This window comes from Tasmannia lanceolata, unplaced genomic scaffold (genome assembly GCF_043159265.1).
Source record: "Tasmannia lanceolata isolate RefF3 unplaced genomic scaffold, GAP_Taslan_0.1 ptg000020l, whole genome shotgun sequence".
In the NCBI taxonomy this organism is placed as follows: Eukaryota; Viridiplantae; Streptophyta; class Magnoliopsida; order Canellales; family Winteraceae; genus Tasmannia; species Tasmannia lanceolata.
The window spans coordinates 15,804,642-15,832,282 of record NW_027518697.1 but is presented as its reverse complement, the minus strand read 5'-3'; the positions used below and the strand labels follow the sequence as shown (position 1 = coordinate 15,832,282).

General features: G+C 36.5%; 1 long non-coding RNA gene and 1 pseudogene across 13 annotated transcripts in view; both read left to right on the top strand.

Annotated features, from left to right (window-relative positions):
* The first annotated feature begins 2,483 nt into the window (after positions 1-2,483).
* The window catches only part of LOC143854146 (uncharacterized), a 41,951-nt gene continuing 16,793 nt past the window's right edge, over positions 2,484-27,641 (top strand). For 5 of the 13 annotated variants that reach the window (XR_013237430.1, XR_013237433.1, XR_013237439.1 and 2 more), the window contains exons 1-3: positions 2,484-2,808; positions 3,410-3,466; positions 4,288-4,886. This is a non-coding gene — a long non-coding RNA (uncharacterized LOC143854146). Of the gene's footprint in view, positions 2,809-3,409; positions 3,467-4,287; positions 4,887-10,340; positions 10,476-25,661; positions 25,695-27,641 lie in introns of all 13 variants that reach the window. The other 8 variants (XR_013237435.1, XR_013237429.1, XR_013237434.1 and 5 more) reach the window with 6 other exon arrangements.
* On the top strand, positions 6,198-6,315 carry LOC143855317 (5S ribosomal RNA; annotated as a pseudogene).

Below are 27,641 nucleotides of genomic sequence, written 5' to 3'. Positions count from 1 at the left end.
CCAAGAGCGGTAAAGTCGTTGACGAGTGGAAATCGTTCGTAGGCCTCAGTGTCGACTTGTCGTCCGCTCAAAATCTTTATCTTTGGGATTTGTTGAAGCATGAGCTCCACATAGGTATGAGGAGGCGGCGGCGGAGCAAAGGGAGATCGATCTTGGTTGCGAACACGTTTTCCTTTGTTTCTTCCTCGTGAGAGCCTTCGCCTTGAGCGGTGCGAGCTTTAGGCATCATGCAACGAATATAGAGCGAAAAAGGAGATGAAATACACGAAGAGGGGAAGAGAAATGACCACCGGATGAAGCACGCACGTCGGAGGAAGCAAAACTCTGGTCGAATCGGTGCCGGAAGGACAACATCTAGATGAAAGATAAATAGCCTGCACAGAAATACATTATCGTAAAAGAGTAAACACTTAAAAAAATCGCTAATGAATGAATAAATGTACGGGCTGAAGTCATAGTTACTCACCATAGTGTCAACGTAACCTTACTTACTCCGCCCTTCTCTACAGAAACAAAATCATTGCAGTATGTGAACATATGTTATACCAGAGTAGATGCATACTAAAGACAATAAAATATAGACACTTCCAACCACTAATTACAGATTTCAAACAATAAACCACTACTACACCATTAATTACAGATTCCAGCCACTAATTTCTCATTATATACAGTTTGCACAAGTATTTCGACACTTCGGACCACTACATTGACACTTTCAACCACTAATTACATATTTTAACTACTAATTTATCACTATAAACCACTATTACACCTATTTGGACTACTATAATAACTCTTAACCAATTACAAATAATAATTACAGAGTTCAACCACTAGTTGGACACTTTCAACCACTAAATAGAAGATTTCAACCACTATTACCCCTGGTTGTGAATTATCATACACTATTTACACACTGTAGAAGCACCAAAAAGACACTTTTAACAAGTAATTATAGATTTCAATCACATTTCAAACAATAATTACAGAGTTCAACCACTATTTGGACACTTTAAAGCATTAAAATAGATTTAACCACCTGATTTCACATTTTAACCATTATTTTACACACTATAAACAATTTGAATCACTAAAAGACACTTTCAACCACTAAACAGACACTTTCAACTACTAAATACAGACTTTCAACCACTAAATACAGAGTTTCAACCACTAAATACAGAATTTCAACCACTAAATAGACACTTGTAACCACTAACTTATAACTGTTAACCACAATATTACACCTGCTTTCTCATTTTCAACAACTACTGGACACTATAGATCTTTGAACCACTATTTACATATTAGTGGTTCAAACAGATACTTACAACCACTAATAACATTTTCAACCACTAAATAGACATGTTCAACCACTAATTACATATTTTAACCCGTAATTTATCACCATTACACCTATTTCGACCACTAAGGACACACACTTTGAACAAATTTCAACCAATAATTTAAGATTTCAACCACTAACTCCTCACTGGAAACCACTATTTCAACACTATAAACCACTATTGGGAAAAGTGAGCGTACTCGGTCGAGTAGATAAGCTTATATACTCGATCGGCTAAAAACAGTGAGGGCCCACAATGTTTGGGTGATCCAAACCAATCATTTGAAAGGTCCTGACCTAGATAGGGTGTCTACAAAAAATCAGCACCATAGGATCATCCTAACCCATCCAAAAGTGGAGGGAAAAAATGCTCAGATTTGTGACTGTCCATTTTTTTCATTTTCCCTCCATTTTTGGATGGGTTAAGATGATCCTATGGATCTGATTTTTTATGGACACCCTATCTAGGTAAGGGCCTTTCAAATGAATGGTTTGGATCACCCAAACAATGTGGGCCCGCACTGTTTTTAACCCGACCGAGTAGATAAGCTTATCTACTCGACCGAGTATGATCACTTTTCCAACCACTATTTTATAAATTGAACCACTATTTAGGAACTTTTAACATCTATTTGAACACTCTAAACAACTAGGATTTTCAAACGTAGAAAAATCATAACAGAACCCTAAACAGTGGTTGAAATTGGTTTTGCAAAACCCTAACAAAATCTTAAAAAGTGGTTCACATTTGCAAAACCGTAACAAAATCCCTACATAGTAGTTGAAATTGGTTTTGCAAAACAAAAATAAAATCCCATAATAACTATTGAAATTTGTTTTGCAAAAAGTAATAATAAAATAATGGATGTGATTGAAAAGGAAGAGAGATGCAAAAGAAGAGAGAGGTAAGTTTCAAAAAGTAAATAAAATAATAGATGTGATTAAAAAAGGTGAAGGGCATTTTTGTCCTCCAAAATCCATGAACAATGAAAAGCACTTTATTCTGGTCATATTCAACTTCCAATTATTTTTTCAGTAATAGTGCAAAAAATAGCTTTTTTTTTTTTTGTCATTTTCCCAAGAAACAGTAGACAATTTAACTTAAAAACACAAGGAAATGATACTCGCACTAAAATACCCTTTTGTGTTCAGTTGCGTGGATTGGGGCGGATTTCCGGTAGAAACGGAAAATGGTTTTCGTGGGTTCTGTTGCGATTTGGGCGTATGTAAAATGACGTGGATTCCGTTGAAATAAAAATCAGTCGGAAAAGGCGCAAAATCGGACGGATTTTAGTTTATCGGGACTCTCGGCTTCGCAGCGCCCAACAAAAAAAAAGTCGATCTCGCCTCTCCATCTTCAACCTTGCCCTAACCATAGAAACCCTCTCCATCTTCTTCCTCCTTTTATCCTAACCCTAGAAATCCTAAGTTGTCTCCCATATTCAACCTAGCTAGAGAAGGTAAGCATAAGCTCTCTCTCTTACACGTTCTCGTAGAAAACGAGTCTCTGTACAAGTTTTTTGATTTTTTCCTCCATTTTCAGATTTTTTGAGTTTTGAGTCTGTGTACATAGATCCTTTTTTAGGGATTTTACCTCTCTCTCTCTCTGATTGGGTTTTTTGGGGGTTTTCTTGAGATTTTTTTCGTGGCTACCGTGGGTCTTCCACCACATTGATTTGGTTGGTTTTGATTTGCTCTCTCTATCTCCCTCTGTCTTTTCTCTATTTTTTACCCATTTTCATGGCTTCCATTTTCGGGGTTTTTGGATTCACTCTCATGGATGCTTCAATCTCTCTCTCTCTCTCTCTCTCTCTCTCTCTCTGCATTCGAAATAGAATAGTGGGCTAAATACTGATGCTTTCTTTTCTTTTGTTTTGGCTTAAAATCCGAGGGTTTGGGGTAACAGTATTGGGGATCTTCTTTGGGGTTTTTCTGGTTTTAGTGTTCTTGTTTTGGGTTTTGGCTGAAAATCCAAGGGTTAGGGTTCTTGATATGGGGCTTATTGGTCTCGTTTGTTCTTCTTCATCCTTTCATTTATTTTTGCTCTCATTTGTTTTGCAGGTGGTTGGTGTCCTCATCTGAGCTTCCTTTTCAAGTTCAATATCCATCATTTGCAAGGTAATCAATATTAACAGTTATTTTTTCCTTCCATTTGTGTTAGATAAATGTATTTAGGTAGATGTGTTTGCATGTGCTTGGATGTATGAATGGTTTATGGATGGATGGATGGTTTTTGGAGGGAAGGTTTATGGATGGATGGTTTATGGAGGGAGGGTTTATAGATGTATGGATTGTTTGTGATTGTGTTTAAGATGCCTTCTTTCTGATTGTGTTGTATTTTCTATTGATTCAAGTTCAATATTCATCTTTTGCAAGGTAATCAATACTCACATTTTTTTTTTGTTGGGTTCTATTTGTGTTAGATAAATGTATTTAGGTAGATTTGCTTACATGTGCTTGGATGGATGGATGGATGGATGGTTTTTGGAGGGAGGGTTTATGGATGGATGGATGGTTTATGGAGGGAGGGTTCATGGTTGGATAGATTGTTTGTGATTGTGTTTAAGATGCCTTGTTTGTGATTGTATTTAAGATGCATTGTTTGTGATTGTGTTGTATTTTCCATTGATTCAAGTTCAATATCCATCATTTGCAGGGTAATCAATATTCACAGTTTTTTTTATTCTATTTTATCAGATAAATGTATTTAGGTAGATGTGTTTGCATGTGCTTGGATGGATAAATGGTTTATGGAGGGATGGTTTATGGATGGATTGTTTATGGAGGGATGGTTTATGGATGGATGGATGGTTTATGGAGGGAGGGTTTATGGATGGATGGATTGTTTGTGACTGTCTTGTTTGTGATTGTGTTTAAGATACCTTGTTTGTGATTATGCTGTATTTTCCATTTAGTTAACGACTTCTTATTTATACCAGGATGCCTCGTCGTCCTACAAAGAGGAAGAAAGAGTTGAGGCGAAGAGATGAGTTGACGCGTAGGAATGAGCTAATTGGGCGAGCAGTCGCACAACTAATGGCTGGTGCAACTGCTATGCTAGTACTTTGTAAAGTGTACTAAGAAAACTATCTTGTTAGAGCTCCCTATGAAAGCAATTACCTCGCGTGATGTACGTTCATTGCTTGGGTCATCAAATCAGACGATCATTGTCATAGCTTTGTATGGATGAACGTTGACTTCTTTCTCAAATTTGTCCAAATATTTAGACGGACAGGAACCCTCGAGGATACAATCCAATGTAAATTGGAGGAGCAAGTTGCAATCTTCTTGCATTAATGAAAGGTGGATGCCATATTTCAAGGATTACATCGGAGCTATAGACGGGACACACATCCGTACCAAAGTCCCAAGTGAAGAAAAAATTAGGTTCTTTCTCCGTAAGCATTTTGTGTCTTAAAATGTTTTGGCAACATGTGACTTTGACCTAAAATTTACATGTCCTAGCTGAATGGAATGTTCGACATCCGACTCGAAAGTATTAGTGGATGCTTTGATCTCAAGATTCCACTTCTTCCAGGTACCTATGTTTTCTACGTAGTCCCATTGAAATATTAGTGGAAGAACATATTATATGTTGTAAACTTCATTTCTTGGACTGGAAGTCCAAAAAGAAGTTGAAAAAATTTTACTAGCTAAAATTAAAACTAAGTGAATTTTTAGAATCTGAATACTTTCCGACAAATAATATCCCAGACCGATATAGAGCACAACTTTTTTAAAATATCCAAACCAGCAGCAAATAAAGAAAAAGAGGACACATCACAGGGCACGAATTGAAGAGGAAATGACAACATAAAAAAACAAAAAAACAAAACTAAGCGTTGGAAACTAGAGCAAAAAAATATATTACAAAATGTGAAAATAACTGTTACTGGAATCCATATATAGACCAAAATTGCACTACTACTTAGACTCAAAGTGGTAAATTACCCAAAAGCATCCCATTCTCCTCTTATCGTTGTTGTGCATCGCATCCTTCCCTTCATCAAGTCCAGCCTCGGTTGTGGACTTATGTATTGTCCCCAAGTTCATATAGATAGCTTTGCTTACATAGATGTGGATATGACCAGATCAGCTACTGACCGTAGAGCACCTTTGCTCTACTAGGATATTGTGCCTTCCTAAGAGGAACTTTAGTCATATGGAAGAACAAGTTACAGTCGGTTGTCTCTCGCTGTAATGTTAAGGCACGATACAGAGTTGCATTCCATGGCACATGTGAACTCCTATGGCCATGTTCCATAATCTCCAAGTTGAGTTTATCTACTAGTGCTCGAATGACATTTCATTGTGACAACAAAGCTGTGATTCACATTGCATCTGACTCGATTCTTCATGTAAGAATGAAGCAGATTGAAGTGCATGTTCACTTTGTCAGGGGAAAAGATATTTTATGGTTCCTCTGACGCTTCATTATGTATCCTCATCAAATCATTTGGCCAATATGTTACGAAGGTTTAGGGCCTTTTTTCTTTGGGATACGAGTACTAAGCTAGGCATGTTGGAATAATATATCCCATCTTGAGGGGGAGTGTTGTCATGTGATGCATGTAATTATTTTTACTATGTTCCCTTCACTAAGGGTACTTTAGTCTTTGTAACATATTCTTTCAAAGTGGAAGTATGCCCTTGATCTACCGAAGAATAGTGGAATGTTGGGATATGCACCCTTTAGTTCACTCATGGATCTAGAACACACTCGCATGCTAGTGTTCACCCATGGATCCAAAGCACTCTCCTCATCTTGATTGCTTCATCACGTTCAGCCCGAGCTGAGGACTTGTTTATCATCGCCATGGTCACCCTGATATACCCTGTGGGCCCCATAGGGTGCGATCATACCAACACAAATGCACTGGATCCCACCAGAACTCCAAAGTTAAGCCTGCTTGGGCGAGAGTAGTACTGAGATGGGTGATCTACTGGGAAGTTCCATGTCTCTTTTTACCATTAAAAATTAATGGACCCCATACAATAAAACATGGGATTCAAAATGATGGACCCAACCCATGCATACATCGAGTGGAGTGGTGGACCCTACTGTACAACTAGGGAAATTACAAGAACAACCCCAATTCGGGTAAAAATCACCAGTAGACCCAAAATCTGGCAAAAGTGACCAAAACATCCCCGATTCAAGGGAAATTATCAAAATACCCACAAATCCGGTAAAAATTACTAGGAGACCCAAAATCGGGTAAAATTGATCAAAATATCCCCGTTTCAAGGGAAATTATAAGAATACTCCCAAATCGGGTAAAATTAACCAGGAAACCTCAAATCGGGGAAAAGTGACCGGAACATCCCCCATTCAAGGGAAATACCAGGATACCCCCAAATCCGGAGAAAAATCACCAGGAGACCCCAAATCGGGTAAAAGTGACCGGAATAACCCAATTAAAGGAAAATTTCAAGAATAGACCAGATATGACAATTTAACAAGAATATCCCCAATTCAAAGAAAATGGTCAAAATACCACCAAATCAAGTATAAAAAGACCAGGAAATCCTCAGGTCAAGGAAAATTGTCAAAATACCACCAAATTAGGTTAAATGACCACAATACCCTTAGGTCAAGAAAAATAGTCAAAGTACCACCAAATTAGGTAAAATGGCCATCATACCCTCGAGTCAAGAAAAATGGTCAAAATATCACCAGATTAGGTAAAAAAACTACAATACCCTCGGGTTAAGAAAAATGGTCAAAATACCACCAAAGCAAGTGTAAAAAGACCAAAATACCTCGGGTAAAAGAAAATCAAAATTATTAAAATAACCTTTTATCAAAATCAAGTCTTGCAGGCCTTAGAACCCCTTCACTTACAAAACTTGAAGGGTATTTGTTGGACGCGAAATTTTACAAAAAAGGGATAATAGTAAAATCCCTTTGTAAAATAAGAAGAGAGAAAAAGGGTAGTTATACGTCATGCTAGTCCTAAAAGATAAAAGAATAAACGTAAAAGTTAAAATACTTTAATTTACGACCAAGGGAAAGGAAATTCCTAAATTTAAGGAAACAAAATAACTCTCTTGAAAAGGGAAATAAGTCACCCATGTTTCAAAAGGGGAGGTTACGCAACTCCCCATAAAATGGGAAGTGATCGTTGGATCCTGGATAAGAGATGAGGTGGCACTCTCAACGGTTCCAAAAGGAGAAAGTTGAGATCGTGAAATTTAAGATAAGGGATAAATTGGCAGTAACCAACTAGTCTAAGTAATCTCTATAAATGGAAATGTCCTTTTGAGAAAGGATCTAATCCAAATCTGGCGAGAAAAAGCTATGCAAAGGGGATCGGATCTTCGGGGAGAAAAAGCTACGCGAAAGGAGAAACAGAAGAAAAAGGAGGGAAATGTGAGAAAAGATTTGGTTTTTCCCCAAAAGATAAAGACGGCGGTTTCCCCAAAAGAAGGAAGACCTTTCTCTTTCATGAGAAGAATGAAGAAAATTCCTTTAGAGTTTCTTCCAAGGACTTTCTAAAGGTCTCTTTAGAATCTCTTCCCAGAGACTCCCTAAAAGGAGAAGGCGTTTCTCTTCCGGGAGAATGATGATAAAGACGGCGGTTTCCCCAAAAGAAAGATGACCTTTCTCCTTCGGGAGAAAGAAGAAAATCCCTTAAGAATCTCTTTTAAGAGACTCTCTAAAGGTCCCTTTAAGATTTCTTCCCAGAGACTCCTTAAAGGGAGAAGACATTTCTCTTGGAGGAGAAATATGATAAAGATGACGCATCCCCAAAAGAAAATGAAGAAAGTTTGAGAAGATGAAGAAAATCCCCAAGACAGAGAAATTCCATCCGAAAAGATCTATCAAAAAGGATAATTAACTAAAAGTTGTATTTAGATAGGGAACCTCTTTGATGGATAATTAGAGGTATTTTCTTTCTTCAAGAAATGTAATTAACGGGCAATAAAGCCGGAAGTGTACGATCCCTACCAAAATTAATAAAACCTCTTCTCGCAAGAGGGAAATTTGATCCTAATATATGTGTGATTTCCCCTTTCATACATATGAAATTTGTTGCGAACAATCACGGTGTAGGATTTATGTGAACAAGTATTTTTTTAGTTGCTCTCTAATAGAAAGTCTTTGTTTTGGTTTAGTCTTCTAACAAAAGGACTTTAGTTTTTGTTTTAGAAAAGGGCATTTGTAGGAGAAGAGGACAGAGACCAAGTGAACATTCTTTGACCCGAAGGGAAAGAGAAATAAGACTTAATATCTTTCTATTTTATTTGACTTGAGAAAATTATATAATAACTTTGATTTTTAAAATTGTGATTAATGGTTGGGAGTTGGATATTTGGATTTGCATATAATTTAATTTGGTAAAGTTGGTTGCCATTAGGGATTAGTATTTAATGTTTGTGGGAATTTTGATTCGTTTACAGTCGATTGTTTCAAACTGCTAATGTTTTGAATTTACCTAAAATTTTTTTCATTTCTTCAAAATTTTCAAGCTTCTCTGTCGCTTCCCTTCATTCTTCCTACTTCCCGTCTTCCTGAGAGCGTTCACTTCCCACACTAGCAACTATGTTCAACTATGATTCGAACCCTCTTTGGTGCTGAAACTAGATAAATACATGGTCAAATTTTGGGTCGTAGACCGTAATCTAGGTGGTACTTGAAATTTGGTTTTCTCAACCAGAAAACCACAATCGTTGGTGAGGAAGCCTACGCTATGTTATCCAGATATATATAGTCCAAACTAATCTTTTGAACAGGATACAACACCCAAACAAAAAATAGGGCGATGATACCCCCCCGCCCTGCAGTACGCATTCGCCCCCTTTTAATGTGATTTGATGTCAAAAGCGCTAAACGTTGCCCACTGTTCATGTTATAAGGGGGGTCGAATGCGTACTGCAGAGGGGGTGAAAATATCATCTCCCAAAAAATATTTCATGGATACTTTTTTTGTTTCAAATTAACTATCCAATTCAATCATATGGTGACATCATTAAATTAGCTGTAATTCTTCTCATTTGCTGTTTGTAATTTAAATTCTGAGCATGTGTCTTGTAGATATTATATTCAACATATGATCAATTCCATTTTCTAAAGTTAATTATAGGTGAAGTTTCTAATTTTGATTTATGCCTTGTTTCCTTTCTCAGAGTATGGGATAGTTGTAGTTGTCTTTGTTCCAAAGATTTCAAAAAGATTTTTGTTTGATTTCAAAAAGATAGTCGTATTTCCACTAAAATATCCATGTAAGTCTCTGTATCCATATCTAGATATCATAGGTTGTGGTATGTGGATCTTAATGAAAATTCAAGTGGTGAATTAGCTAGTTTTAACTGTTTGTAAATAATATCTCATATTACACCATTAGCTATAATATATGTAGAAAAATATTTCTCAACATTAATTAATTAGTTACAGTTTGTGAAGTATATGATCCAATGTAAAATTGCATTTGAAATTATAACATCAGTTCGATAAATCCATCAAGTTTGAGGCTGGACCAAGTAATGTCCTAATAGTTCCATAAGCATCCAATGAAACCATAGTTTCGGGTTCAAAAGCGTTGCATTGCTCCTTTTGTTATATTGTGTACTATCCTCAATCCAATTTACATTGTTATATATTATTTGAATATAAGCCATTGAGCCTTTCAAATTGCATCCAATGAAATAACATAAACCTATCTTGTATGTAAAGAAACAACTGAGCATTAACATTGATCGGTCCAGTTGCATTTCAAGCTCCTTTACATTCAGGAGATGCTAAAATTGACAACTTCCAGAGAAAAAATGTGCATTTTATTGAAGCAAGTTCCCCTGTTTTGTCAGTTGAAATTCACTAATTCATGCAATTTGAAACAACTATGTCACGTAAGGAAATAAATACAAGCTAATATGGTCAACTGGTAAACCATGAAAGGTAAATGCAATTAAATATGATAAAAACAATAAAAGGATGTCAAACATGACATATAAATGCATTCCAAACAATACCTGTCATTTTGAATTGCAGATAAAAATGTATTCGTAAATGGCGGAAGGAGCTTGGATAGGACAGAAGCACAGAGGAAAACAATGAGAGAAATGAAGCCGGATACAAGAAAAATCAATCCCCTAAGCGCACTTGTTTCCGAATCAATATGCTTAGGTGAAGTTGTCATGTTCAATACTTCCTTTTCATCCATTTAGTAACTTAGGTGGCTGAAGCAACCTGAAGACCCCAAGACCATCACAAGATTATACCATTAGTAGTGTTGATATTCCATGCCCTGGAGGTATAAGAGAAGTTATTGACATAACATTGTGTGATACAATTTTCAATAGTCCATCCCTGCTGGCAATAGGATGGACTTGGTATGCAGATATAATCAAAGTCGTAAGGAAAAGGAAAATAATTGTAGGTTTTCAAAAAAAAAAAAGTGTTTCATTGAACAAAAGCATGAAATATTTTACCATTAACATCATATAGTCTTACATGTTTCTGTCAAAGCAGCAATCTATCAAGTGAGAATAGACAAAGTTGCAGACATAATGAAATATCTTTCTCCATAACTAAATAGATATAAACCTACTATAAACATTACTTTCCATTATAATGTGGTACTTTCTTACCTTGGATGCTTTCAAATGCTTTGGTCATAACAATTTTATATGACTTAACCAGAAATAACCTTAATTGCAAATAAAGACCGAATTTGATGGAGTTTAATCAATGGAGTGCTTTGCAATCTTCCGAGGAGTTCAGAGGAGATTTCTCACGCTGGGCGAGATACTCGGGATCCCTAAAAAAGCATTCTAGAAATCAATTGATTAAACACTCGCTGAAAATTCTAAACTTTCAACTTCAACACCTAAACTTGTAAGTTTTAGGAGAGTCTCTAATGAATATAATCTTTAATAAATTTCAGGAATGTATGCAGTCTCACATTTCTGAGAAATTCTGAATTGAATAACTTCAAATGTAGGTAAAGACTTCAAAGGGAACAACTATGAAATTAAAGAGTTTAAGAGTGAATAATATTGAAATATCAGTGAAAGAAACATATTATTAGATGTTGGAAATTTCATTTCTTGGGATGGAAGTCCAAAATGAAGTTGAAAACATTTTACTAGCTGAAATTAAAATCACGTGAATTTTTAGAATTTGGATACCTTCCGGCAAATAAAATTCCAGACCGATATAGAGCACAACTTCTTGGTATATCCAAAGTAGCAGCAAATAAGGAAAAAGAGGACACATCACAGCGAACGAATTGAAGAGGAAAGGACAACATAAAAAAACAAAACAAGCATTGTAAATTAGAGCAAAAAAATATATTTAAAAAATGTGAAAAATAACTGACTAGAATCCATATATAGACCATCTTGAATGACAAGATCACATTTCCTTTTCTCCAGAAACCGTAAATCGATTATTATTATTATTATTATTATTATTTTTTAATAATAAACCTACTGACAGTGTATCTTGCGTGTGCTGGTGTATTCCCGTATCTTTGGTTTGTATCTTTGGTTTTCCAGGTAAGTATAATCTTTATTATTATAATAAATGCTCTTTAATTTATAATAATGGTTTGTATCTTTGGTTTTCCAGGTAAGTATAATCTTTATTTTTATAATAAATGCTCTTTAATTTATAATAAATAACACAGTTAGAAATCCACTCTGTTCATTTTAAATAGTGTGCGTCTCTACTTTCTGTTCATTTTACATAGTATGCGTCTCTCCTTTCTCCACGTCCTCATCTTCCGACCTTTACCATAGATCTCTGGTGTACTCCCTTTACTTGGGTCCCACCTTATGGCTCCAAGTAAGCTTAGCCACCTCTTTGCAAGTTTCTGCCAATGCAGATTTTTTTCAAAACGATCCAAATCTTCTAACCAAGTCATTAAAGATGAAGCTCTTATAGGACAGAGCCGAAGGTTCATTAGGAGCCCCAGGAAAAAACCCTTGTTGTATCCGTGCTTGATATGTAATAAGTTAGGAGGCTTCACCTCAGCTAAAAGTTTGGACATGCACAATAAGAAGCACAGCCATACAAAGTACAAGTACAGATGTGTTTGTTGTCGGAACTTACTGGAGTCTGTGCAAGATTGTGAGGTTCATTTTGGTCCAACAACTGTGCCCAAGTGGACTGAGAATCCACAATTTCAAAAGTCGTACGTTTTTGCTTGGGTCACGTCAAGTTGAGTTTTTGCTCAAAATTAAACTGGATTTGACCCGAATCCAGCCTCATTTAAAGCTTAAAGCTCAACCCAAAATTCAAAAAATTAGCTACCGTACTAAATAGGGTGATAAGATTAAAGATTTGATATACCTTTGTTAATCTTTATTAGCAATAATCAGTGCTTATATTTAAGCACTCACAGATAAACATAATAGAAGATAAGTGGGATTTGCTAGAGTCCAATGCGAAAGGCATTTTGCGGAGCATCTGTTGCATGTGACAGCAGCCACATAGGCTCACTTTCCACATATCTTGTCATTATTCATGAGGTGGCTGCTGTCACATGCAACAGACATTCCGCAAAATGCCTTTTGCGATGGACGCTAGCAAATCCCAAAGTATAAACATGATAATCCAGCCTCATTTAAAGCTTAAAGCTCAACCCAAAATTCAAAAAAATAGCAACCTTACTAAATAGGGTGATAAGATTAAAGATTTGATTAATCTGCATTAATCTTTATTAGCATTAATCAGTGGTTATATATAAGCACTTACAGATGAACGGGATAGAAGATAAGGATAAACATGATAATCCTAATCTAAACGTGCCTAAAAGAGTTCATTAATGTTGACTGGCACACACAAATGGGCTCAAAGAAACTGAAACAGATTCATTAAACAGTTGAAAATAAGCTACATAGGTTTGACCCAAATACCCACAAAAAAACTAAATTAAAGAACAAAGAGAAATTCAAGTAGAATCATTAAACAACTGAAAACAACCTACAACATCCTAAACCAGACAACATCTCAATCCGAGTGTTCGGAACGAATAGTGTCGTCATCCTCGTCATCCCCTTCTGGCTCCTCAGCACCATCCAGTTCTGGCTCTGCTTGTGGTAGTTGTGCTTGCGATAGCTCTGGAGGTGCGAGTCCCCGTCTTCTAACCTGGATATCACCCCAGGTGACTATTACCAAGGATTCTCTTCCTTCAAAATGAACAAAATATTAGATCAAGACGTTATAAAATAAAATAAAAAATAATAAAAAATAACAAAAAAAAAACGTACGACTTTTGAAATTGTGGATTCTCAGTCCACTTGGGCACAGTTGTTGGACAAAAATGAACCTCACAATCTTGCACAGACTCCAGTAAGTTCCGACAACAAACACATCTGTACTTGTACTTTGTATGGCTGTGCTTCTTATTGTGCATGTCCAAACTTTTAGCTGAGGTGAAGCCTCCTAACTTATTACATATCAAGCACGGATACAACAAGGGTTTTTTCCTGGGGCACCTAATGAACCTTCGGCTCTGTCCTATAAGAGCTTCATCTTTAACGACTTGGTTAGAAGATTTGGATCGTTTTGAAAAAAATCTGCATTGGCAGAAACTTGCAAAGAGGTGGCTAAGCTTACTTGGAGCCATAAGGTGGGACCCAAGTAAAGGGAGTACACCAGAGATCTACAGTAAAGGTCGGAAGATGAGGGCATGGAGAAAGGAGAGACGCACACTATTTAAAATGAACAGAAAGTAGAGACGCACACTATTTAAAATGAACGGAGTGGAGTTAAAGCTTCTAACTGTGTTATTTATTATAAATTAAAGAGCATTTATTATAAAAATAAAGATTATACTTGGAAAACCAAAGATACAAATCATTATTATAAATTAAAGAGCATTTATTATAATAATAAAGATTATACTTACCTGGAAAACCAAAGATACGGGAATACACCTGCACACGCAAGATACACTGTCAGTAGGTTTATTATAAAAAAATAAAATAAAAAATAATAATAATAATAATCGATTTAGGGTTTCTGGAGAAAAGGAAATGTGATCTTGTCATTCAAGAAAAAATAATCGATCATCTTCACATCATCACAGATGCAGAGAAAAAAGAGAGTAAACTCATAAGAAGAGAATAAAAAGAACCTCCATTTAAAAAAAAAAAGAATAAAAAGAACCCTAACCCTAGCCCAAGATCAACAGGATAAAAATCACAACACCAAAAGAACCTCCATTTTAAAAAAAGAATAAAAAGAACCCTAACCCTAGCTCAAGATCAACAGGATAAAAATCACAACACCAAAAAACCTAGATCTTACATGGCTTACAAACCCTAAAAAAATGAGAGAGAAACCGCTTTCAAAACCCTACAATTATAGAACAAAGAAAGAGAAGGCAATTATAGAACAAAAGAACCTCCATTTAAAAAAAAAAGAATAAAAAGAACCCTAACCCTAGCCCAAGATCAACAGGATAAAAATCACAACACCAAAAAACCTAGATCTTACATGGCTTACAAACCCTAAAAAAATGAGAGAGAAACCGCTTTCAAAACCCTACAATTATAGAACAAAGAAAGAGAAGGTTATGAGCAGATCAGATGACCAAAGCCGCCTCCTATTTATTATTTACAACTACTCTGAGTCGGTGCTGATTTCCTTTTTTACCGTATTTTTTAAGATTTTTTTGGGGAATGTTATCAGCACTACTGTTTTTTGATGAGGGCACTCCTCACTTTATGAAAAGTACGGTATGGTCCGCACCATAGGATTATTCAAACCGTCCATTAGATGGGCCATACCCTAAATAGGTTATGCCCCAAAATTATTTCCATAGGTTGATTCTAACCCTCCGATCTATAGAGGGTTAGGATCAGCCCTCTAACATTCAGATTGGAGGGTTACGATCATCCTATGGAAATGATTTTTGGAGCATAACCTATTTAGGCTATGACCCATCTAATGGTCGGTTTGGATCATCCTATGTGTGGGCCATACCGTACTTTTAATAAAGTGAGAGTGCCCTCATCAAAAAACAGTAGTGTTGATAACATTTCCCTTTTTTCTTTTTTTTTATAGGAATTTGCTAGCAAACTTCTCCTATGCCACTTCTCGGCATGTGGCCCATCCTGCACATGGGGCAAAGGTTGCTAGCAAAAGCAAAAATAGTAATCATTACAAAAAATAGTAAAATAACAGAAGTTATAAAGTTTTAAATGAAAAATTACGGAGAAATGGTTGTAAAGTTGGAAAATTACGAAAATAATACAACAACAAAATATAATAACATATGACAATTACGGAAAAAACTACAAGTAATTATGACAATTACTGGGAAAAAGAATTTGCCTGAGAAATTCTCCCATTTTTCCTTCGATTCTGAGAAATTCGTCCGGCGAATTTTGGTGATCTGGCGGTCGGAGTCAATTCCGTTATGAGTTTTGTTGGAGGGATGAGATCTGTTGAAAGTCTAAACACGGAAGTTATATATTCGCCCCTTTTCTTCCATCGAATCTGCTCACAACCCTTTTGTTTAGTGGTCCTTGCACACAGAAAATAAAGTAATGATGCAGTTATGTCACTTATGTGAGGATGTTGACGTTTTGAGATTTGAAATCAGACACTTATTAACTCTACAAGTATACAAGCTAGAGAGAATTAAATAAGGAACAATTACCAATGGGGGACAAAAATTAGGAGGAATTATCAACATGACCCATACTTTTCTAAAATTATCAACGAGGGACAAAAAATGTCTTGCAAGTAAAAACTGGACGAAAATGCCCTTTTCTTAAGCAACACGTTTTGTTTTTCCACTTACCCCTCTTTTCTCTTCTTTACCTCTTTTTTTTTTACTTTTCCATTTTCAACTTTGCTTTTTTAACCCTACCAGTCATCTTCTTCATCGTTTAGCCACCATTGGAGGCGGGAAAGTTCGAAAACTTAAAACGTGAGTTCATTCCCATCTATCTCTCTATATCTAGGTTTTGTTTTTCATTTGTTTTAGGGTTTTGCATTTCTCCTTCTCCCTTTCAATGGAGGATGAGGAAGATGAATCGTAGGGTAGAAAGAAAAAAACGGAGAAAATGAATGAGTGAAAAAAATAGGACCTAAAAACGTGTTCATAAGGGACTTGATAAGCCCATTCAGAATTTGGTAACCCCATTTTTATACTGGATAACCCAAATCCCAGAGACTTGAAAATCCCCTTCCAAAACTTGAGTACCCTCAGCCAATTTTAAGGGACTTGAGAAGCCCATTCGTAAGTTGGTAACCCCATTTTGTTATTAGATAACCCTAATCCCAAATACTTGAAAACCCCCTTCTAAAACTCTAGTACTCGTGGCCAATTTTTAGGGACTTGATAAGCCCATTTGGTAATTAGTAACCCCATTTTTTATTCTAGATAACCCCAATCCCAGAGACTTGAAAACCCCTTCCAAAACTCTAGTACCCTCGGCCAATTTTCATGGACTTGATAACCCCATTCGGATATTGGTAACCCCATTTTTTATACTAGATAACCCCAATCCCATATAGACTTGAAAACCCCCTTCCAAAATTCCAATACCCTCGGCCAATTTTCATGGACTTGATAACCCCATTCGGAAATTGGTAACCCCATTTTTTATACTAGATAACCCCAATCCCAGAGACTTGAAAACCCCCTTCCAAAATTCTAATACCTTCGGCCAATTTTTAGGCACTTGATAAGCCCATTCGGAAATTGGTAACCCTACTTTTGAGAGTTGCTAACCCCCTTCGAGGGAGTCGATAAACCCCTTCTGCTACAAAACCCCCTGCCTATAGCAACTCTTCTAATGGCATTACAATTCTGCTCATGATAGAAATAACAAAAGAAATTGATGTTGTTTTCATTAAATGTGCTTCATGTATTACATCCCAATTTGTGTATTACAAAAAAAAAATTAAGTATATCAAAAAATGTGTAGCCATCCATTCATGTATTACATCAATTTTTTCTTATAAAACTGCTTGTCTTCCAAAAAGTGAGTGAAGCCATCTATGCATTATCTCCAGAACACACCCTAAAATACAAACCGCTTAAACCCTAAACAAGATAAATCAGAAACAGATGAATGAAAAATAGTGCAAAACCCTAAAAAAAGAAAAACAAAACCTAGATATAGAGAGATACATGGTAAGAACTCAACATTCGAGTTTTCAAGATTTGCCAGCAACAATAGTGGTTGAACAAGGAGGAAGATGACTAGTAGGGTAAAAAAATCAAAAAGTGAAAATGGAAAAGTAAAAGAAGAGGGAAGGAAAAAACAAGATGAAAACATATTGTAAATGCCAAAGGGCATTTTTGTCTAGCTTTTACTGACAAGACCTCTTTTGTCCCTCGTTGATAATTTCTGAAAAGCATGGGTCCTGTTGATAATTCCGCCTAATTTTTGTCCCCCATTGGTAATTGTTCCATTAAATAAAGAATCCAGGATGTTGACGTTTTGAGATTTTAGATCACACACTTATTAACTCTACAAGTATACAAGCTAGAGAGAATTGAATAAAGATTTTAGAAGGTAATTTTTGCCTTTTCACTTATAAGGACATTTTGGTCCTTTTATGAGTAAAAAACATTCCAAATTCCAACGTAGGTATTTTGGGTCACAAATATATTGCATGACCTGATTTTCAAAATTCACCCAAACGAAACTAGAAGGCTCTTTACGCAAATAAAGCAAACTTCTTTTGCAAAAATCTATTGTTTTTTTTTAGGTAAGCTGGGATTGAACTTCCAACCTTGAAGTTGAAGAACAAGGTCTTAACCAATTGAGCTAGAGGCTCAACCCCAGCTTTTTTTAATCTTTGGTTATATTTAGGAAGAGAATTTATATGGTGGTCGACCGTCCAAATGACAAGGGCAAGGTGGCAAAACCTTGACCAGATCAAAAATCAATGGGTAGGGTTTTGCCACCCTGCCCTTGTCATTTGAATGGTCGGCCACCATATAAAAACTCATTTAGGAAAACCATTCAGACAATCTCGGATGCCTAAATTCATCGGATGTGATAATTAGATACTTAAAAGTATAAGGTAGAAACATATGTACTAGAACAGGAGAAATTGAAGTTGGAAGTCGAAATTGGTCTGATTCCCTATTCTTGTGATAGGGTTAGTCTTTTGTATGTTGACTGTAATATCTTTATCTTTCAAATAAACCGGCAGGGGTCCTGCCAAACCCCAGCTTACCTATAAAAAAAAACACTCATGTTTTCTAAATATGAGTAAATATTAATAAAATTGAAGATAAAGTTCGAAAAAGGTTGTTTTTATGGCTGTTGAAAATAAGAAGTCATCCATCTTTGTGCTACGAAAAGGATAGGCATGGGCCATGGGGTGTCCCATGCTCAACAATTCAAGTTTTCAAACTGAAGCAATGGAAGCTTGCATAAGGTAGATAGAGAGAGGGGCAGATTATACACTGAATCTCGGTGTATAAGTTTAGCAATAAGTTAAACGATAATAAATAAGTTTAGCAAACACCGGAATTTGGACAAATATCACTTGAAAAAAAAATAAGTTTAACAATAATAATAAATTTTTTTTTAGCAAACACTCGAAAATTCATTTCCAATGAAAAAAATCCAAAACAAGCTTTTCCTTAGGGGTGCAAGTTTGGCCCTGTCGGCCCCGACCCGCCCTGAGCCCGAACAGGGTCTAGGCTGGATTTTCCAACCCTGAGGGCGAGCTAGGGTTCATTTTTTAGGCCCTGACTCAAGGTCGGGTCGGGTTCAGGGTTAATACCTCGGGTCAGCCCAATATCCAAAGATCACGTCAAGGTGATAGATGGACGAAACATTATTAGTAAGGAGCCAAGTTGGGTCAAAATAGTAATGATATAAGTCCAAAACTCATTACTAATCTTAAAAATGCCTATAGTGACGAACACACTACAATAAGATAAAAGTACGGAATGCAGGCTCATGTTTTGAGGAATTATGGATTATGGGCACCTTTTAAGACAAGAATGAAACACGGGCTAATCTTCAAAATCAGGTGGTCAAAAGACCCTGATACCCTTGACATCGCAGAGTCGTCCTTTTTCATTACTGCCTCTTAAATTGGCGCGCTTCATGAGGCTTCTTTTGGTTCGTTTGAATGTGTATTTGAACCGACAGAACCTTGGGCCCCCACTCTATTTTATGTTAGTGTGTAGATAACTTATCTACACTAGTGTGTAGAAACCGTTTTCTCGTCTATGTATAATAAAGAGGAAGCGGGGTTTATTGTTCACGGTATATATATGAGAAAAAGGATTGTACGCTCGAGTGTACCAAGCTTATGGTACGCTCGAGTGCCCAATCACATGGGTCCCACATTTTTTGTGGTGATCCAAGGCATTCATTTGCAAGGCCCTATGATAGATAGGGTGTGTACCAAAAATCAGCTCCATTGAAATCATCCTAACCCCTTCAAAAGTGGAGGGCAAAAATGGGCAGATTTGTGGTATGTCCATTTTGCCCTCCACAAATAGATGGGTTAGGATGATCCTATGGAGCTGATTTTTGGTATACACCCTACCTATGCAAGAGCCTTTCAAATGAATGCTTTGGATCATCCTAACAAAGTGGGCCCGCATGTGATTGACCCCATTCTCATATCGTTGTTGTGTCTCGCATCATTCACTTCATCAAGTCCAGCCTCAGTTGTGGACTTATGTATTGTCCCCAAGTTCATATTGATAGCTTTGCTTACATAGATGTGGATATGGCCAGATCAGCTACTCACCGTCGCTCCACTAGCATATTGTGCTTTCCTAAGATGAAATGTAGTCATATGGAAGAACAAGGTAAAGTCGGGGTTCTCTCACTGTAATGTTGAGGCACGGTACAGATTTGCGTCCCATGGCACATGTGAACTCCTTTGGCCATTTTCCCTAATCTCCAAGTTGGGTTTCTCTACTAGTGTTCCAATGACATTTCATTATGACAACAAAGCTGTGATTCACATTACATCTAACTCGATTCTTCATGTAAGAATGAAGCATATTGAAGTGCATGTCCAATTTGTTAGGGGAAAAGATATTTTATGGTTCCTCTGAGGCTTCATTATGTACCCTCGTCAAATCATTCGGCCAATATGTTACGAAGGTTTAGGGCATTTTTCTTTAGGATACGAGTACCAAGCTAGGCATGTTGGAATTATATATCCCATCTTGAGGGGGAGTATTATCATGTGATGCATGTACATTTGGTATTATGTGTGAGTTATGTATGTATGTAATTATTTTAATTATGTTCCCTCTAAACTTTATTCTTTGTAACATATTCTTTCAAAGTGGAAGAATGCCCTTGATCTACCTAAAAATAGTGGAATGTTGGGATGTGCATGGTTTTAAATTTCGGCCAAAACGTTTCTGCCGAAATATTTCAGTTTCGGCACTGACCAAAACAAAATTCACACGAAGTCGTTTCTTTACAAGATTTCGCCGAATTTTTTCTCAAATTTCACTGAAATTCTGAAATTTCGCCAAAATGTCATTAACAGAAATTTCATTTTTGGATTTTTTTACAAAATTTCCACTGAAATTTATGAAATTTCCCCTGAAATAGCTGAAATTTCAATTGAAATCGCTGAAATTGTAGACATTTCGGTCGAAATTAAAAAATTAAACGAAATCATAATCATATTTTTGCATAATTTTGGCCGAAATTTCGGCCCGGAACCGATATGTATCGGTTTCGGTGGTGGCTGAAACCGACACCGAAACCGAAATTTAAAACCTTGGGGATGTGCACCCTCTAGTTCACCCATGGATGCCGAGCACTGTCGTATGCTAGTGTTCACCCATGGATTCAAAGCATTCTCTTCGTGCTAGTAAGGGGGATCTCCTTTTCCCTCCTTAGCCTTTGCGGTCAACATACTTGGCCAGTTCATGCATGCTCCTCGTTCTCCTCATCTTGTTTGCTTCGTCACGTTCAGCCTGAGCTGGGGACTTATGTATCGTTGCCATGGTCACCCTGATATCTTTGCTTACATATATGTGGGTTGGGTCAGATCAGCTACTAATTGTCGCTCCTTGACTCTCCCAAGTTATGACTACATCAACCGAGTACTCAGCTGCGTCAACCGAGTACTTGACCTTGTCTTGCCGAGTTGACAAGGATTTTCTTCAGCCGTGTTTTGACCCACATCCGCATTTTGAAATTGTGGTCATCAATTCCATTTATCTTCGTAGTCTTTTAGCAAACAACGAACATTGAATTGCCTTCTATAATTAAATCCATAGTTTCAGAACTCCTCTGCATCATCATTGACTCCCCCGAGTCGACTCCATTTTACCTTGACTGCGTTCTTGTCCGAGTCCACTTTTCGCCCTACAAAGTCAATCAAAACTATTTTGACTCTCCCGAGTTATGACCACATCAACTGAGTACTCAGCCGTGTCAATCGAGTATTCAACCGCATCGTTCCTAGCCGTCAATTTGACACCGGAAACCATTTAGACTAAAAACTTATTTGGATTGACAGGCATCAAAGACAAATGTAATTGGCCCAAGTGTTTCACACTCAACTATCACCTGGGAACCATGGGTACTCTCCGGAGGCCCACGCACCCGTATCGGGTGCGTATTGGGTGCGGGTGCGGGTGCGTCCGTGTACGCCCTTGGTGCATACTGGCTACGCACCCAAACAGCATGCACGGTTTGGTACGCACCCAAACCCTACCTCTATAGATTGGAGGGTTGCAATCATCCTATGGAAATGATTTTTTGGGGCGCAACCTATATACTTTGTGGCCCATTAAATGGATGGTTTGGGTTGTACACCAACATTAAGGCCCAATCGTAGGCCCAATCGTAGGCCCTACTCATATTTTTCAAACTGAATTGTACGGTCCATTCCATAGGATGATCCAAGCCATCCATTTGATGGGCAACAATGTAAATATGTTGTGCCCCAAAAATCATTTCCATAAGATGATCGCAACCCTCCAATCTATAGAGGTTTCCATAATATGCCGTTTCTATTTAGATCGGAGGGCTAGGATCAGCCTATGGAAATGATATGTTGGGGCACAACCTATTTACTTTGTGGCCCATTAAATGGACTAATTACTTTGTGCGCCGTACAATACATTTTGAAAAGTATGGGTGGGGCCTACGATTGGGCCTTAATGGTCCCTCTAACGAGGAACCTCACTCCACTCATAGATTCATTAGCACTACCGCCCTTTAGCTCATATAGTCAAGCCTTACTCCATTCATTATGCTCATGGCGGCCCGTTAGGAAGGAGAGGAATGAGATTGACGTGGTATTTCTGTTAGTGACGATCAAGGAACTATCATATCATCTAAAACAGCACGTGCATACAATAGTGGAGTCGTTCAGTCCCTCATCTTAGGGACCTCACTTCACTCACTTTTTTATTTCGCAGTGGAAGTTTTTTAAAAAACAAAAAATAAGTTAATCCTAATTTATATTTTTTAGAAACTCGGGAAGTAAGAGGTTAAAACGAAAGATTGAATTGCGTATAGAAACAAAACGAACCACTTCTATTCTCGGAGCCGAGGTATATGAAGAATGGCTTTTTGGTCCCTTTCGTCCATCTCTATTTCTATAGGTTACCAGAGGTGAATCAGAGCTTCGGCAGCCCTCAAGGGGTTTAAACTGTACGGCCCACACCATAGGATGATCCAAACCGTCCATTTGATGGGCCGCAACGTAAATAGGTTGCGCCCCAATTGGTGATGTTATTGTTCTTTGAACTAGAACTTATTAAGTACTATTAAATTTTAGTGATGTTATTGTTATTTGACTGTTCTCCAATTAAATTGTTTGAATTCTTTCAAAAAATATTTAAATTTTTAATTTTTATGAATATATAATAAAATATAAAAATATATTATATTCAGCGCACCCCCAACATACCCTTATTCTATTTTTATTTTTTTTACGAAAAATCACGTATCCACGTACCCGTATCGTGTCATTCCCGCACCCCGTACGCGTATCCGTGCTTCATGGACTATCACTCTATTACACAGAGTTGTATTTGAATATATAATAATTTTTGTAAGTATTATTATCTATATTATAGTGAAAGTAAATGTATTCATAATTTCATACACAATAGACCACCCCATCCAAAACTACAGCTTATTGTCCTTCATCAAAGAATGTTCTCCTTATATATGTGCATCTTGTTGGAATCGAAATGAAAAGAAATTTATACGCAATTAATGATGGTGACGTCTTGTTGCTACCTATCTTATTAATGACGTTCAATGTTCCTACAACCTTAGACAACAATTCGGGGGAGAAAAACTAGTGGGTCGTAGCTTAAATCCCACTATAATTAATTAGAAAATAGAAGCAATAAGCATTCCTATGCTAGCCAAATGGAAAGATGTAATTGATGAGTGCACTATTTCAATGAAAACTAGAATAAAATCTTAATGGCATGTAAGTCAATTATATTAATAACATATGAAACTAAAAATCAATTTATTGACAAATTAGAGTATGGAATAATTAGCGCATAATAGCACTTACATATGAAATTATATAATTCCTTGACTTCAAAAATCTGTAACAACATTGTAAGCAAATGAAGATTCTCCAATTAAAGAGATGATGCCGATTTTTGCCACAGCTAAATAATAAATCAAGACATCCAACCCTAATATATAACAAAAAAACCCTTCTTTAGCTAAACTTTCAAAGGAAATCATTGAGAAGACATTTTCACCAATCAAATTGATTTCCCACGGATCAAGAAGAAGGCGGGAGATTATTATTAAAATAAGAAATCCACAGGAAGTTATAATAATAGGCGAAAATGCTCGAAAAAACAAATCAAAGTAAGAAAATTGTTTAATAATATAAAACATAGCTGAGTCTAGTATCTCAATATCCTGGGACAAGAGTAGTGCAAAAATGCCAGATAAAACATTAATCCATTGAGGAAAATGCAAAAATGAATGCAATACCAATTATCATCCTAAAATCCCCAATCTAGGCAATTTTAGGGCAAATAATTCAAAGTAAAAATAGAACTGAAATGCATTGAAAGGAAATAAATGCTGATTTGCTAAGTATTGAAACATTAAAACTCTAATCTAAGGCAATATTAGATTAAATACCTCGAGTTAATACAGACACCTCTTTTTGATGATATGGGAAAAGCGAAGAACACACCCAAATCAGAGACTCAAAAGAAAAGGAAAAAAAGAGTTCTATTTTTGGGACATGTGATTAAAGAGACAGAGGCAGGGAACACCAAATATAGTGCAAAGTTTTGGTTTTACTAAAATTTTCAAAGTAAAACCTAAGCATATCTCTTGCAGATTGATGCAACTAACAGTAGCAGAAGTCCAGCCAATAAGATATCGGAGGAAAGTCAAGACAACAACTTTCGGAAAACAGATCTAAAATCAAATGTAAATATTAGAACGATTTTTCAATGGCTGCTGGACCACTTTTCGTCGGTTGGATCTTTCTCCGACGTCATATTGTCTGGGCAACCATACTCATGACCACCAGCAACCCTCTCTCTCAACCCTTGGGGCCCAACAAATGATATTCACCACTTAGTCTGGCCACCCCATTTAAATGTATTATGACTACTCTTTTAACACTAAAAGGGGTAACCTTGGAAAGAAATGGGAGTGGATATATTAATTTCCTTCGTTTAGATTTTTAAACTATGGAGGCTCATCATATTTTTTAAAAAATACCTACATCTTTGAGTAGATATCAAATATTGTGTTAAAAAAATATTTAGGCCAAATATACATTATTTGATATCTACTCAAAGATGTAGCTATTTTTTTAAAATATTATGAGCATCCATTGTTTAAAAATTTAAACGAAGGGAAATAATATATCCGCTCCCATTTCTTTCTAAGGCCACCCCTTTTAGTGTTGAAAGAGTAGTCATAATACACTTAGATGGGGTGGCCATACCAAGAAAAGTGCGTGGTTCATATATCAGTTGTTGGCCCCCAAGGGTTGAGAGAGAGAGAGAGAGAGAGAGAGTTGCTTGTGGTCCTGAGAGTGTTTGCTCAGACAAGATGACTTCGGAGGAATATCCGATCGACGAAAAGTGATCCGACGGCCATTGAAAAACCGTTATAATATTTACATTTGATTTTATATCTGTTTTCCGAAGGTTGTTGTCTTGACTTTTCTCCGATATCTTATTGGTTGTACTCCTGCTAGTGTTTGTTGCATCAATCTGCAAGAGGTATGCTTAGGTTTTTCTTTTAAAATTTTCCTAAAATAGGGCACTATGTTTGGTGTTTCCTGCCTCTATCTTTTTTATCACATGTCCCGAAAATAGAACTTGATTTTTTTTCTTTTGTTTTGAGTTTTTGATTTGAGTATGTTCTTCGCTTTTTCCAGATCATTAAAAGGAGGTGCCTGTATTAACTCGAGGTATTTGATCTAATATTACCTTAGATTAGAGTTTTAATGTTTCAATAACATATCTTACTAAGCAAATCTACATTTATTTCCTTTCAATGCATTTCAGTTCTATTTTTGCTTGGAATTTTTTGCCATGATATTGCTTAGATTGGCGATTTTAAGATGATAATTGGCCTTGCATTCATTTTTCGGCATTTTCCTTAATAGATTCATGTTTTGTTTGGCATTTTTGCACTACTCTTGCCCAGGATATTGAGATACTAGATTGATCTATATTTCATTCTAACAATTTTCTTACTTCGATTTTTTTTCCTGGCATTTTCGCATATTATTATAACTTCCTGTGGATTTCTTGTTTTAATAATAATTTCGAGCCTTGTTCTTGATCTTTGGGAAATCGAATTGATTGGTGGAAATGTCATTTCTCGAATGATTTTCTTTGAAAGTATAGCTGAAGAAGAGTTTTTTGGCTATACGTTAGGGTTGGATGTCTTGATTTTTTATCTAGCTGTAGCAAAAATAGGCATCATCTCATTGATTGGAGAAGCTTAACTTGCTTACAATGCTGTTGCAGATTTTTGAGTTAAGGAATTCAACAATTTCAGATGCAAATGCTAATATCCGCTAATTATTCAAACCTCTAATTTGTCCATAAATTGATTTTTAGTTTCCTATGCTATTAATATAATTGACTTACATGCCATTCGGATCTTATTCTATTTCTCATTGAAATAGTGAACTCATCAATTCCATATTTCTATTTGGCTAGCATAGGAATGCTTGTTGCTTCTGTTTTCTAATTAACTATAGTATGATTTAAGCTACGACCCACTAGTGTTTCTCCCCTGAATTGTTTGTCTAAGGTTGTAGGAACATTGACCGTCATTAATAAGATAGGTAGTAATAAGACCTCACCATCATTAGTTGCTTATGAAGTTCTTTTCATTTTAATTCCAACGTGGTTGCACTTATATAAGGAGAACATTCTTTAATGAAGGACGATATGTTGTAGTTTTGGATGCGGTCTATTGTGTATGAAATTATGAACACATTAATTTTTACTATAATATAATTAATAATACTTACAATAATTATTACATATTCAAATATAACTCTGTGTAATAGAGTGATAGTCCATGAAGCACAGATACGGGTACGGGGTGTGGGTATGACACAATATGGGTACGTGGATACGTGATTTTAAAATAAAATAGGATATGGGTATGTTGGGGGAGTGCAGTGAATATAATATATTTTTATATTATATTATTTATTCATAAAAATTAAATATTTTGTTAAAGAATTCAAACAATTTAATTGGAGAACAATGAAATAACAATAACATCACCAAAATCTAATATTAATTCATAAGTTCTAGTTTAAATAAAAATAACATCACCAATTGGGGTGCAACCTATTTACTTTGTGGCCCATCAAATGGATGGTTTGGATCATCCTATGGTGTGGGCCGTACGGCAACATTAAGGCCCAATCGTAGGCCCCACCCATACTTTTCAAAATGAACTATACGGCCCACACCATAGGATGATCCAAACCGTCCATTTGATGGGCCACAACGTAAATTGGTTGTGCCCCAAAATATCATTTCCATAGGCTGATCCTAGCCCTCCGATCTAAATAGAAACGACATATTATGGAAACCTTTATAGATTGGAGGGTTGCAGACATGCAGTCATCTTATGGTAATGACTTTGGTGGCACAACCTATTTACGTTGTTGCCCATCAAATGGACGGCTTGGATCATCCTATGGTGTGGACCATACACTTCATTTTGAAAAATATGAGGGGCCATGATCGGCTCTTAATGTTGTCGTATGACCCAAACCATAGGATGATCCAAACTATCCATTTAATTGGCCACAAAGTACATAGGTTACTCCCCAAAAATCATTTCCACCGAATGATTGCAACCCTCCAATCTTCAGAGGTAGGGT